Source organism: Aquila chrysaetos, chromosome 4 (genome assembly GCF_900496995.4).
Source record: "Aquila chrysaetos chrysaetos chromosome 4, bAquChr1.4, whole genome shotgun sequence".
In the NCBI taxonomy this organism is placed as follows: Eukaryota; Metazoa; Chordata; class Aves; order Accipitriformes; family Accipitridae; genus Aquila; species Aquila chrysaetos.
In genome coordinates, this window is record NC_044007.1 from 63,821,509 (window position 1) to 63,835,293 (window position 13,785).

General features: G+C 38.8%; 1 long non-coding RNA gene across 1 annotated transcript; it reads right to left on the reverse strand.

Moving 5' to 3' along the window:
- Positions 1-474: 474 nt before the first annotated feature.
- On the reverse strand, positions 475-6,900 carry LOC115340430. The gene is made up of 3 exons (XR_003923053.1): positions 6,843-6,900; positions 3,245-3,367; positions 475-843 (listed from the first exon to the last, which is right to left on the reverse strand). It is a non-coding gene; the product is annotated as an uncharacterized LOC115340430 (long non-coding RNA).
- Between the last annotated feature and the right edge of the window lie 6,885 nt (positions 6,901-13,785).

Consider the following 13,785-nt stretch of genomic DNA (forward strand, 5'->3'; position numbering starts at 1 on the left):
TAAAATATAAGGCCAAATACTGAATGAAGAAGATAAAAGTGAAAAATTAAATAGCTGGTCATGAATGGTGAACACCATTCATCCTGTATGCTAAACACCACACTGGTCCTATTAAACAAACAAACAAACAAAAAAAACCCAGATAAGACTATTTAATTAAAACTTATATTAAAACCCAATTGTACTCATTGTTTTTCTGAAGAAAATATGAGAAGACATCAGTAGATAAATTCTGCAAATGATGCCAAAGCTCACTGTAAAACTAATAGTGCTGAGAACACTATAGCTGGTGATGTTCAAACTGGCCAGCCTGGATACCCTGTAAGATGGGCTTACCTGAACAACATGCACTTCAGAGCTCCCAAAATACAAAGCTAGGCACCATAAAATGAACAATATGTTACAGTTATACAGTACAGTTGTAGAGATCTACAATACAGATGTAATACAAAGGAGTGGTAGATAATGAGGTCAGATTGAGCATAATGCTACAAAAACAACGGAAAACAAGCCCTCAGTAAAAGGTTGTATCTAAGGGGCTAAATGTGAGTTTTGGTGTATAAATGAGGGGACTGTAACATAGAGCAAGGAGATGACATTACATAGCATTAAGGTATTACTGACCTGGTGCTTCTCTGTCTCTGAAATTCAGCAATAAAGAGTACATTTCATGGGTCCACTCTAGCAAGAGATCTTACGAGCTTCTGCAGCCGAGCCCTCTCAGTTTTTTCAAAGAAACTGGTGCTCCCAGGTATAAGGTTCCTGCTTATCAGCTGTGAGTGAAGTCAGAACAGAAGACCAACTCAGCCTGGTTAGTTACTGCCGGTGTTTTGCTTGCTACATCTGCAAGATTGAGTTTGATTAGCTGGTTGGCAGAAACAAAATTTAGTATGTATAAACAGAGAAAGTTAGTTGTGCAACTCAAAAACATTTGGAAAGTGCTGATTAAAGTCTTTTGATCTTCAGATGTAAATACACTCTGCCATGTGTACCGCTGCAATGGGGATGTTAGAACCTGACAGGCTCTAGAAAAAGTAAATCATCAATGACAGATAATAGGGAAGTGTGCAGGCAAAGAGGTGGCTGAAGAGCTGCTTCTCACATGCTCTCAAGTTTTTCGTTTGCAGGGTCTGGAAATTTCTGTGCTTCTGGATACATATTTCTGACGATATACTGTTTAGGCTTTCTCTTTTTTCCCTGGGCAATCTCACTGATATTTCCTTATTTTTCTTGTTTACTGAAACTTAGAAATCATTTATTTGTGCAAGTCTATGCTGACTTGCGTGGGAATAAGAAAGACTTCTTTCGCTTACATTTTGGGCATACAAAGATAAAAATATTTCCCAGTTTATAGAAATCGCTACCATGTGCCATTAGAAGCACATTATGTGTTTTGGTTCCAAATGTATTAACAAAGACAAATCAAGGATTAATTTCACCCCAGAGGAACCTAAGACAGATAAATTATTCATTGAAAAAGGATGGAGAACTAGAGAAAAAGTGGTTGAACCAATTACAAAAAATTAACCTCATGTCAAATGCTAAGATATTTTAGATTGTCCCAGTAAAGTAACGGTTGGCAAGGTATAACAACTCTTTAATGAGCTAAGCTAGCTCAGTTGACAAAAAAAAAAGAAAATAAAATTCAATCCATTAAACCCCAATATCAACACTATGCTAGAAATCATCATTTTGCAGGCAGGTAATTTTTTTTAAATTTTTTTATTTTTCCACAGAATACAAGCAGTCAACAGGTGAGAATGTTGACCTGGACTGAAATTCCCACTCAGAGACATTGCAGCTATGGAGAAAATTATCTGTCAAAGGAATGAGAAAAAGGTGCTTTTTGCCATTTAGAATCTGTGTGTTTCAGAAGTAGAAGAAACATTCGAGCTGGACAATTTCACTCTTTGAATCAGTATGAGCCTGACTGAACTGACAAAATCTTATTTTGAGATGTGTGTTTGCTGTTTGTCTGCTGACCTACATGTTACTTTTCACTTCTTACAGCTCAGATGTTTTTATTTGAAGTATTAAGCCCTAAGAAAATTTCTAGCAATAACAACTGTATCAGCTTAAAGCATCTTACTCACTGTTAATTTTTTCTTTCATGGCAAAAGCACAAATTTTTAAAAATAAACCAAATTAACAGTTTATTGAAACTCTTGAGGAACTCACACATTCAGAGTAGCATGGTTACTAGCAGTATTATTATCTAAAAAGGCTAAGGAGAGATAGCTAATCTAATGTACATACTAATAAAGGGGTCAGGCTCTAGATTCAGTAAAGTACTTAAATATACCTCACAAGGTAGACTTAAGTGTCATCCCATCACCAGAAAGTGTTTAGAAACCCCAGAGAAATCAGCCTGAGTTAAATGATGCAGGTAGAGCAAGTGACTGGACAAATCGAAGCAAATAAAGATACCGCGTCTGACAAGGTGACAGCACATAGAAAAAACGTGTTGCACATAGAAAGGCACATACCCCAGCAAATCATAGGTGCATTTTCAAATACACACACTAGTATCTTTCTGAAACAAGGTGAGCAGAAGGACACCAGCTCAATTTGCATTTTCATAGTCTGACATGGAAATTCTGCTGTCATCACTATATCACTGTATGTGCATAACATAATATATATAAAATGCCTATATACGAAACAAATAGTTGTCAATTATAAAATTAAATCCCACCTTGTACATTACAACAACGGGACTCGCTGAGACCCTTTTTCTCCTGGCCTGATCTATACTCAGGACCCTCCTAAGCCAGTAGGATAACTTGATGGTACAAACAGGACCATACCAAAAATGTCTTACTTGCAAAGAACATTGAGAAAGCCTTGTTTCCCCGAGCAATGAAGGACCTAGGAAATAACCCTACTTTGCAGTTTTAAAGCTGTCCTGCAGCAAGCATAGCTCTCAGCATCGCCCACAACTGCTCCTTTCTGGCCTGCCACCAGCTGCCCCAGCAGTTGAACCCCTGTGGTGACATATGTTTGGAGGGTCCTGTTGGGGAGCTGCAGGAGGGGGCTGCCAGGCAGCACCCAGGGAGTCAGGGTGATGGTGGCCACAGGGCTGGGACGCGGCCGACAATGACAGCCAGGCAGGGTGGGGCGCAGTGACTGATCTGACATGTCCCTTACACAGGTCAAAAACCCAGGCACTTCAGAATATGCTTTATTTGTTTATTTTAAATGATGCCTGCCTTGTAGAGAATACCTTGGTCATTCAAATACTTACCCAGGAATGGTAAAGTTTGGTTTTCATGTCCAGCTCATCTTCCATCTCTTAGAAAGGAGTCACCAGCCACCAGCTCATCAGTTTAAGCTAGGTGAATTCACTTTCCATTTTGAACTGTGCCTCCTGCAGTGAAAGGAAAAAAAATAAAGAAGAATAATAGGCCTTAGAGAAAGGAAGTAGGAGTAACCTGAGTCCGTGTTCTTGCGGTTGGGACTCCAACTGGGACACCAACGTAGGATGAGGAAATCCAGACTCTGGTTCACGCTTACAGGACAATCTTTAGGTTCTTCTCAATGGCCACTGAACCTCAAATCAACAAAAGGTTGTGAAAGCAGGACTGGAAGACAAGATTCCCCTCCCTTGCCCTCCCCAAAGTAAAGGTCCTAACCGATGGATTACACAGCCTTGCTTACTCTCCTCCATTCGTCACTTACTGCAGATCATTAGATAAAACACGTTGCTTGGCAGAACTGTTGTATTGTCTACTTCTGTCTTGATGGAAAGAAGGAAGATCTTCTCCATTCTTTCAAAACAAATGCCAGTGTGTATCTGCCTTGGGAAGGCTTTTAGTCTCCATACCTGGAAGCAGATAAGTTTCTGACATCTGGAGAGGAGTGAGATTTGAGACATACTCTTGTGCTTTGCATTTTCTCTGGCTTTTTGCCCAACATTCAGAGTTTTCTACTTGCTTTTCTGAGCCTTTCAAATACCACAGTGCTGTTTGAGAGTCTGGATTCCTGACAAAATGGAAAGTGAATTCTGTTCTTCCTTTGCCTTTCAGGAAACAATATCTTAAGTGTGGGCAATGTCTCGCTCATTGGCATTTTAGGCCATTTTAAAAATTCTAGTTCCTAGCATAGTAAAGAGTAGTTTCCATTGTCTCCAAGTCTCTCAGTCCTCATTTATTTTGTATTCCCATCAGCTTTAGCAAGGTCTTAAAACTATCTGTAGATGAAAGTCATTCACATCTTCTGGCGTAATGAACTACGTTAGCCCTCTTCACCATGCAAAGGATTGAAAGGTTCATCAGTAGTAAAACAAAAGTGAAAACTAATAGAACTGGACAACCAATACACTGCAAATAATATCCACGATAATTTTGCCTCTCTGGGGATTCTGATGCCTTTTTCTAGCAAAGTCAAAGTGAATTTACTAAAATGTCTGAATGGACTATTCGGTGTGTATACAGTATTCACCATGCAATATCCAGCTAAACAGTGAAGCAAAAGAACTGTCCTATTTTCTTTAAATCTCAGTTTGTAAACAGCTGATGCTACCTGACTAAATCCAGCTTTTCTAATATTATCAAATCTGTCCTGCTTGAGATATGTTATTCTGCCAAAACAGTCTCCAGTATCAATAAGTTGAGCTATAAACTGATCAGCAGGAGAATCATATTGATGACTGTATCGTTAGGATAAGGCAATTACCAAGTATTCACTCTGCAAGAGAATATAGAACTAATAGTGGGAATCTGCAGCATTCTCTGCTTGCAAAACAGCTGTTCACATATTTGTAAACAATGTTTTCTACTTTCCCCTTCTCCCTTCTATTTTAGCTCTAATGTCTTATTTGTAAGATAACTAGACACATCAGGAAAATTGTATTTTTATTTCCATGACAAACATAACTTAGAGGGGAATAATAAATCTAATTTAATTTAGTTTAGCATACAAATTGAACTATTGTCTGTGTAGTTCATCATTAGACCTTCATCTATATCCATTCTTTCCTTCATGTGTTTTTAAAATTAGCCAGATTTGCAACTACTAAAACTATCATAGCTCACAGCACCCACAGTGCCATCACGCTACCAGCAAGAGAAGCTTTGCCAGCATTGAGACACGTGAACGCCGACTGTGAAAAAGTAGAGATTCTAGTTTGTGGCACTACTATTGCCTCCCTCTGTCACAGGTAACATGGGCTGTATCTTCTCTGGTGTGCTAAGCAGCCCCCAGGATGTCTGTGAAGCTGAGACAATCCAGTTGCCTGTCTGCTGAGACACTTCTGGGGGTTATCGCATGCCAATGGGATGGCTATTTTCAAGCTGTGTGTGAAAAGCAAACTGGGACACAAATAGTTCTGACCCACTCTCACAATATCCTTTAAACCCCAGAGTTCATCCTAAACTTGATATTACTATTTTTTCAGATACAAACAACTCTTAGGTAAATAAAAAGAAATTACAGCAGTAGGCTACAAATCACTTTCTTTTCCTGAAAAGGAAAGGACAAGGGGTAAAAGAATGGACTAGAAAAGAGAAAAGCATTAATGTTCATTTTGTTTTAAGGAAAAAAAATGCATTTTAACCTGGTTGACATATCAGCCTCTGAAACTGACTGATGAACTGCAATCAAAACAAATCAATTTATTAAATGAGAATCCAGATGATTTCTAAGTGGATTTCTTATTTCTAAGCAGAGCTAATTCAATTATCTGACAGGTGTGAAACTACCACCTTAACTGCATGCTTTTAGTTGGTGTTAGATAGAACACTGATGTAAACATAAGAGAGAATAGAAATACTAATATGAAGGAAACTGGAAAAGTTAGAATGTCAGAAATGTACTGAGGAGATAGTCAAGTGAAATGTCCTGGGAAATGAAAGTCAACACAAAATTATTCGTATAGTGAAAGGAGAAGAAATGCTGGGAAGAAATAGCATTGACAGTAATTTATACACATATAGAACTCAACATAATGAGGAAGCTAGAGGAAGGAAATGCAGGTGTGGACTGTTATCTAAAAGACATGGCACATCAGCATGAAAGGGAAGAAGGGCCTTTTAATAGCTAGCAGTAAATATTGCCCAAGAAGATGATGCAATCAAGCCGGTTAGGAAAAGAGTAACACATTACTACTGACAGAGAAAGGTCTCCTGCCCTTAAGCTGTTACTTTTCCTCCCACCACCACCCACCAAACCTGCGGACACCCTGCTGAACTTGTGTTCAACATTACTTCTTGAAACAGGGTGTCCTGGTTTCAGCTGGGATAGAGTTAGTTTTCTTTCAAGTAGCTGGTATAGCGTTGTGCTTTGGGTTCAGTATAAGAATGTTGATAACACAGTGATGTTTTCAGCTGTTGCTAAGTACTGTTTAGATTAAGTCAAGGATTTTTCAGCTTCTCATGCCCAGCCAGCAAGAAGGCTGGAGGGGCACAAGAAGTTGGGAGGGAACACAGCCGGGGCAGCTGACCCAAAGTGGCCAAAGGGGTATTCCATACCATGTGGTGTCATGCCCAGTATATAAACTGGGGGGAGTTGGCCTGGGGGGGATTGTTGCTCGGGAACAAACTGGGCATCGGTCACCAAGTGGTGAGCAATTGCATTGTGCATCACTTGTTTTGTATATTCCAATCCTTTTATTATTATTGTCATTTTATTATTGTTATTATTATCATTATTAGTTTCTTCCTTTCTGTTCTATTAAACTGTTCTTATCTCAACCCACAAGTTTTACCTTTTTTTTTTCCAATTGTGTCCCCCATCCCACTGGGTGGGGGGAGTGGGTGAGCAACTGCGTGGTGCTTAGTTGCTGGCTGGGGTTAAGCCATGACACAGGGCTCTAGCCTGGCTGGGAAAAGCTCCTGTTTTCATACCTCATCAGGGATGCACCAGCCAGGGACACCCAGATTGGACAGTTGATATTCCAGCGGTGAGCAAAGACCTTAGATATTCATGACCATGCATAACGTAAAGACTCCGAACTAGAGGCAAACAAAAAGAAATAACAAAAAAGATCCAAATCAACAGAGAACATTAAGGTAAGTGCTTGGTTTTAAAGTGTAATGATCAAGGAGAAAATCACTTTCTTACAATTGCAGGAACATAAGTTAAAGAATCAAATAAATTTCCTACATCACAGGTAATTAAAAGTAGCTTGATTAGAGAGGAAAATGGATACAATATGTGCTTTATAGTAGCACAGTATAAATTTCAGAACTGTTCATAGTATGTTCCCTAAGGAAAACAATCCAATTGGAAAAGTCAATCTTGGCAAGATCTAGATGTAGTCCAAACAGCTTTTCTGTTTCTAAATCGTATGGTTCACAATTATACAAACTCTGTTTTAATGATATTCTTTCTCTGATGTTTTGCAGTATAAAGGCAGACATCTCTGGTTATCTTTAGAGGGGATACAAGTACTATGCACAATAAAATGGACAATAGACAACTTCTTTAATTAGATCCTTCTCTATTTAATGTGTGGATGATGCTAAGAATGGTTCTGTGACCTTCTGACTCTGAGGAAAATAAAGGACTGCACTTTTAAAGCTTTTATTTTGGCAAATTATGTTTTGTGCAATTTCTATCAGGATGTTTGTGTACCACTGAGAAAGCAGATACTAACAACAAAGAGGAGAAACACAGGCAGCAGTGTATCTTCCCATCAACTCCTGCTAGTCATGACAGCTTTTGCTATGATGAAAAATGTAATAGGATATATAGATAATACTGGATTTCTTGTTTTGATTTTAGATTCTTTACGTGTTCAGTCAAGTGCACTGAAGCCAAGATGACACAAAACGACTGACCTGGAGAGTTCAAATTTATCTGGTTCTTTCAAAGTCCTGATTTCTCTCAAATAAATGCAAGAAATAGGGGGAGCAGAGAAGGAAAATAAGACAATGTTATTTCTTTGTCAAAAGTCAGTCCCTAGGTCAGAGAATTCTTCTTTAAAAGGCAGTATCACTATATTTCATATAGGATGCAATAAGAAAAGTAATTTCTATAGGCACTTTCAGGGATTCACACTGAGTTTTGTAATTCTCACTGATGCGAATGGAAGTCATGCCATTAAAGCCCAATAATGTGCATTGGAAAACAGGAAAAAAAAAAAAATAAAATAGAGCTGAATGAGAATGAAAGAAAACAGCCACTGTGAATTCCAGCTCTAAAGAAAAGTGAAATACTTACTGCTGCTTCTGTGACCCAAGGGATATGCAAACTGTGACCCCTATCACACACCCATGGCCAAAGTTCTAATCCATGGGAGAGATTAAAAGAACTTTTTTTTTTTTTTTAATGGGGAGGAGGGTGTAAAAAGCAAGGCTGGACCCTCCTGTGGAAAAGAGGAGGTTAAAGAAGCAGATGGGTTTTTCTGAATCAGCCCTGACTAAGATTGCAAAATAACTTCATTCAATTGATTCTCTTATGCTTTACCACTGCAGAGGAGGCTGAGTAAAGAAAGGAGTAGAAGAGCTTTAAGTCAGCTTTCTGCTACATTTGGTAGGCCTGGTCAGGACTCGGTATGCTCCTGCTATAAACCAATGGCTTCCCAGACAGCTCTCCATACCATAATTTGCCCCATTACCTGACACGTGCCCTTCCCTTGGATCATGTACTGCTGACACTTTCCTTGTGACATTTCAGGCACTCAGTGAACATACTGCCCATTGCCAAGTTGATTCAATTAACTAAAGCAGCAGAAAACTCATTTGCCCAAAGGAAAAGGAAACCATGTCCTACTGGGACAGCAAACTGAACTGCTTCAGAGAAGAGTTGTCACTGGGGAGGGAGTGTGATTGCCCCTTTTGGCAACAAAAGGCCATTAGCTCAGCTCAGCTGCACATACCTTCAGCTAGCAGTGAACTCACCAACAATACCCCTTGCAAAGAATGTGTTTTCTAAGGGCCTTTTCATTCATCTCAAAGAACCTTTACATAGAGAAATAAAGAAAAAGCAGTAAATCAAATCAAGCCCAAAGAGCTTCTAGAAGCTCTAATCAAAACACAAAGGCAATCATTGCTGCTGCCCCCAGATAGGTGAGAGCTTGCAGCTCAAGCCCTTGTCCTTGGTTTGTAAAACAGGAAAATGCACTGGCTACTACTTTGCATTTAGCTCAGAACAACACACGAGGAGCTTGGTGGAGCACAACTACTGAAATAAGGACTAAAACCGACCTTACACTGTTAAGCACCCTCTTTATAATGAGCTCTGTGTCTCCCTCCCCCTCTACAAAATATTTAGTAAGCTCTGCAGTACTCAGGGACAGGTGTTTCCTATGTATTAAGCTCTAGCTACTTTTAAGTAAAATTCCTCAAAATGGTTCAGGTTCAAAACAGGAGAAACAATACTTTATAAAACAAAATGCTAATTGTTCCTCAAAGCTCTCATTCAAGATAAACACACTCGACAGATGAAGCCATGGATAAATTGTTGTTTGTGGAGCTAATTTCAGAGGGCTATTCCACAGCCTAATACTGCAAGTTCTTTCCTCACAGGAAAAGGGAACAACAACCAAAAAGACAAAAGAGATGAGATTTGAAAATATAACTCATTTTAGAAGTAAACTAAAATGAACCAAATGTAAAAGATACACAGTGATTTGCGCCATACAGAATGTAACAGTGTGATTGAAAAACTAAGTGAAGAAAAACTGAAAATTTTAGAACATTAAAATGGAGTAGTACAAATACCATTAAAGTTTAGATGCTTTTTAAGACATTTCTTTTAGTTCAGTTTGCTGATCCTTTCTAAAACACAATGCCCTCCCCCCTTTTTTTTCAGAAGCAAGACATGGAAATCCTAAAATCTCTTAGATAAGATCACATTAATAGAAATGTTTAAAATACAGATATTCAGCGTCATTACTATGTAAAAGTCTTGTAACCAAGGGAAGATTTTTCCTAAGCACTGTGCAAGGAACCTGGAGCTATAAGAATGTAAATGTTATAATCCAAATTAATTCATACGCAAGAGACATAAGCAAATATTATCAAGAAGTACACAGGAACACAATCTGAACACTTGCTGAACAAAAAGCTAAAGAAACACAGAGATGTAGAGTTTGAGGATAAAAACCATCATTCCAAGTAACTCACCTGAATGAGTTAAAGCCCAGCCCCCAACATGTCTACATTTTCGCATACATCAGTGGGGCAGTATTTAATTCTGTATCAATAGCAAAGCACACAGCAATTAGCTGAATGTAGTGCCAGTCGCACCACTGCCATTTTCTTGCATGTTTCTGTTTCATGAAACTGCTTGTTTTCATTCCTATTCATGCCAGCACTTAAGCATGTACACAGAACTTATCAAATGCTAAAATGTTCGCTTGAATTGAAAGCTGGAAGCACTTTCCTGTCATTCTGTTAAAATCATTACAGAGAATTAAGCAGGATTTCAGCATAAAATATACATACATAAACATTTCATATATTTAAAAACTAGACACATCTCATTGAATTAACACCTATGGATACTAAAAGCCACGCACGCATGCAGCCAAGTGGAGAATGCACAAACGCAAACCACCAGACAAGGGAGTGGAATCACCTAAGAAAGCTGCCAGAAGAATTATCCTGTCATTGCTCTTAAAAGTCATGCTCCAACTGGCCTGTGACAGCTGCAGGGAGGTAATCAAATTATTCAATCTAAAATAAGTTGCTCCTGCTACAGTGAGAAACTCTTTGTATGAGAAAGGTGTATATGGGAATAGGACATAAAATGCAGAATGGCCTTGGAAAGTACAAGCAGAGTTACACATTACCATGAGGGAAATGGCCCAGATGGCAGGGACTTTAGATCCTGCAGTATTCAAATATAGCTCCCCACTATTCCTCCTCACGCAGCACTATCGGTGCCAAGGTCAGATCAAGTCATGGACGGTAGACATCCATTTGAAGGATAAGATGAAAGTTTTGCCAGTGGATAGAGAAAAACACATGCTGGAGCACTTCAGGCCTCGTGAAGTTTACTGTGGTTGAACCACCCTCCAAATCTGGAGTTTAGAAGTTCTTCTGGATTCCTCTCCCACACTAAGCTAACACATCCCCCAGCTATGCTTTCTCCCATATTTGACTGGCTGAAAAATCCATCCTGTACTAACTTATCAGTCTTTAACCATGTGATGACAGGAGTGCTTTTCCTGCTCAGTTCTGGATTTGTATCAATATCACAAATTGTTGGAGGCTTTCGTCTACAGGACTTTTATCCTACTGTTGCTAGAGGTATGAAGACAGTAAGGAAAGGAAAGGTGTTGCAGGTAAATGTGGCAATCCCAAGGTGAGACCGTGCAGGGAAGGACTGGATTCCATCCTTGCATTTATGATGGAGCAAATAGGGATGTCACTTATTCTGGGGTTTTCTCACAGGGTGAGGAACAGCTTGTTATTTTATGGATGTCCAGCTTGAGGCATTAAGACGTGATTAACTGCTTAATACCCCAAAGTATGAACTGAATAAAATCAGGGTAAGAAATTAAAAGTGGGATACATCTGACCTGAGCTTTGGGTGCTCCTTGTAAAACAGAAATGTTGTCATTTTAGGTTTGTGTGCATAAGCCTAGATGAGAACCTCGGTTTGCATTCCAGCCTCACTGCTTTAAGAGCTGTGAAGTTTCTAAGACACAGTGTCTTGACAACCTCTAGTTAACAGAGGAAAGCCACCCCGTTGCCCCAATCACTTATGTAAAAGGGGTAAGAAAAAGTGTTTTAGGAAGCTGATCCTTATTGCTAGTGAGTTCTTAGTTGTTGCTTTTTGGATCCACTCTTTCTTCACACTATGCTGCTGGGAAATAGCAGACTATGTTGCCAGTCACACAATTGCTGCCTTCCCCCCAGCCCCCAGCACTTCAAAGCTGCATATTGGAATGAAAGATTAGTATAGAAAGATACATATATTTTTACGTGACACCAATGCTTTTAAACATTCACAACAGTACTCTTGAAGTCCCATTTCAGCTGCTGATTGCATATTCATGATCATAAATATATTCATTGTGGTTTTAGTTGTAGCATGTTCCTCAAAGTTTTAAAATGTTTTGTTATAAATCCACTTACACTATACTATAGATGATTTACTTCATTTGCCTTTCTGCAAATTTATGAGAGGTGTTACTGTGAAAAACAAGCTCATTGAGCAGACCACTGTACCTGAACCTTTTACATAAGACCACTTTTATCCTTTCAGATAGCTTCTAATTTAATATCAGAAACAATAAAATATACATGCAGCTGCCATAGATAAGGCAATGTTTTCCTGACCTTCAAAGTCATAGTTTGCTTGATACGTTAATGTTTCAATCAAAAAGGTTTTTTTCTCCATGATGGCCTGCAAAGATATTTGACACAGAGCTGAACAGACAACACATCTTTATCCTCCTGGACTTTCTTACACAACCTCCAAAATTCTGATCTAAGGTTCTATTCAAATACTAGAGGTGCTACAGATACAATGGCACATGCTGCTGAATTACACTTCATAAATTTTTTATTTGTTGATCTTCATACCCACTTCACTTTTAGCTCCATATGCCTCAGGATTAATCAGGCTATGTTTAGTAATTGCAGATATGGAGACAAACGACTTTCTACTAAGATAGGAAAGTCTTGTGATTGTGGTGTATGAACTTGATCAAGAAATGTGCTTCAACAGGCAACAATGCTATAGATTTTCAGTCAATTACAGTCTAAGCTCTTGAAAGGTAAGCTCAGAAAGCTGCTTAAAGATAGGTACTTGCTTTAGCATTTCCCTGCATGAGTCTTCATATCAGTTCCCCTCATCTGTTAAATGGAGGCGACGTAATTTCTTTACAGAGAGTTACAAGGGCAATTTTTTTAAGGCTAGTTCTTGTTTATATGGTCATTTCATGTTTCTTTAGCAAAGTTGAGGGTATATGGGTTATTTCCATGCCCTTTAAGTCTGCTACACCCCACTTGGATTCAGAAAATTATTGTTGTATAAATAACTGGATTCTAACAAATATGGTCTTATAATTTCTTCATAAAACAAAGCATATGGTCTCCATTTCCAAGGAACATGAGTCTTCAGGCTATTAGGCCAACGTCTTTTGAAAAGCTATGAGTAGGTGCTCTTTTAAGGGTCACTTTTTCCTCTCATCCTATCTCAGAGTGTCTTCTAAAGTTCTTAAAATCCCAGTATTCTATTATAGACTGCAGAATTTTAGCACTGAAATGCTTGTGATGTGTTCTTGCAACAGGAATGAATCTGGACTGCGTTTGGACTATCAAAGGATCACCTTTGCCACATCTACAAATATGAGTTCACATATACAGATACATAGAATTTATAGATATGTCAAAGGTATGTGTGTGCATAATACACATACCTGAATCATGTTATTGTCCCAAGTTGTCCCAGTGGCTGAGAAGCAAGGAGGTAGCTTCATTTCAGATTTTGACATCAGCTGGAACTGTGAGCAAAATCTGTGACAGTGCAGGTGATTCTGAGTTCATTCCTTTCCAGTTTACATAGTAATTGTGAGCTAAGGAGATCTTCAACACTAAAACATGACCAAGTAGCACATCACAGGTTTAATCTTACATGTCAAAAGTCTCAGCAACATTATTTAAAGATAAGCATTCAAAACTGTACTTCCCAAGTCTTTCTTCTCTTTACAGAGGCACATTATAAACAAACACAGTTTCTGTAGTAGATTCACATCTGAGCTGTCCGTGTATACCCCTTCTATTTGTTATGGTGTCCATTAATCCAAAGCAAGGGAACATGAGAGAAGAAGGACCTGCGCCATCAAGCTCAGTCCTCCAAAATCACATGCACAGAACTGATTGTTAGTAC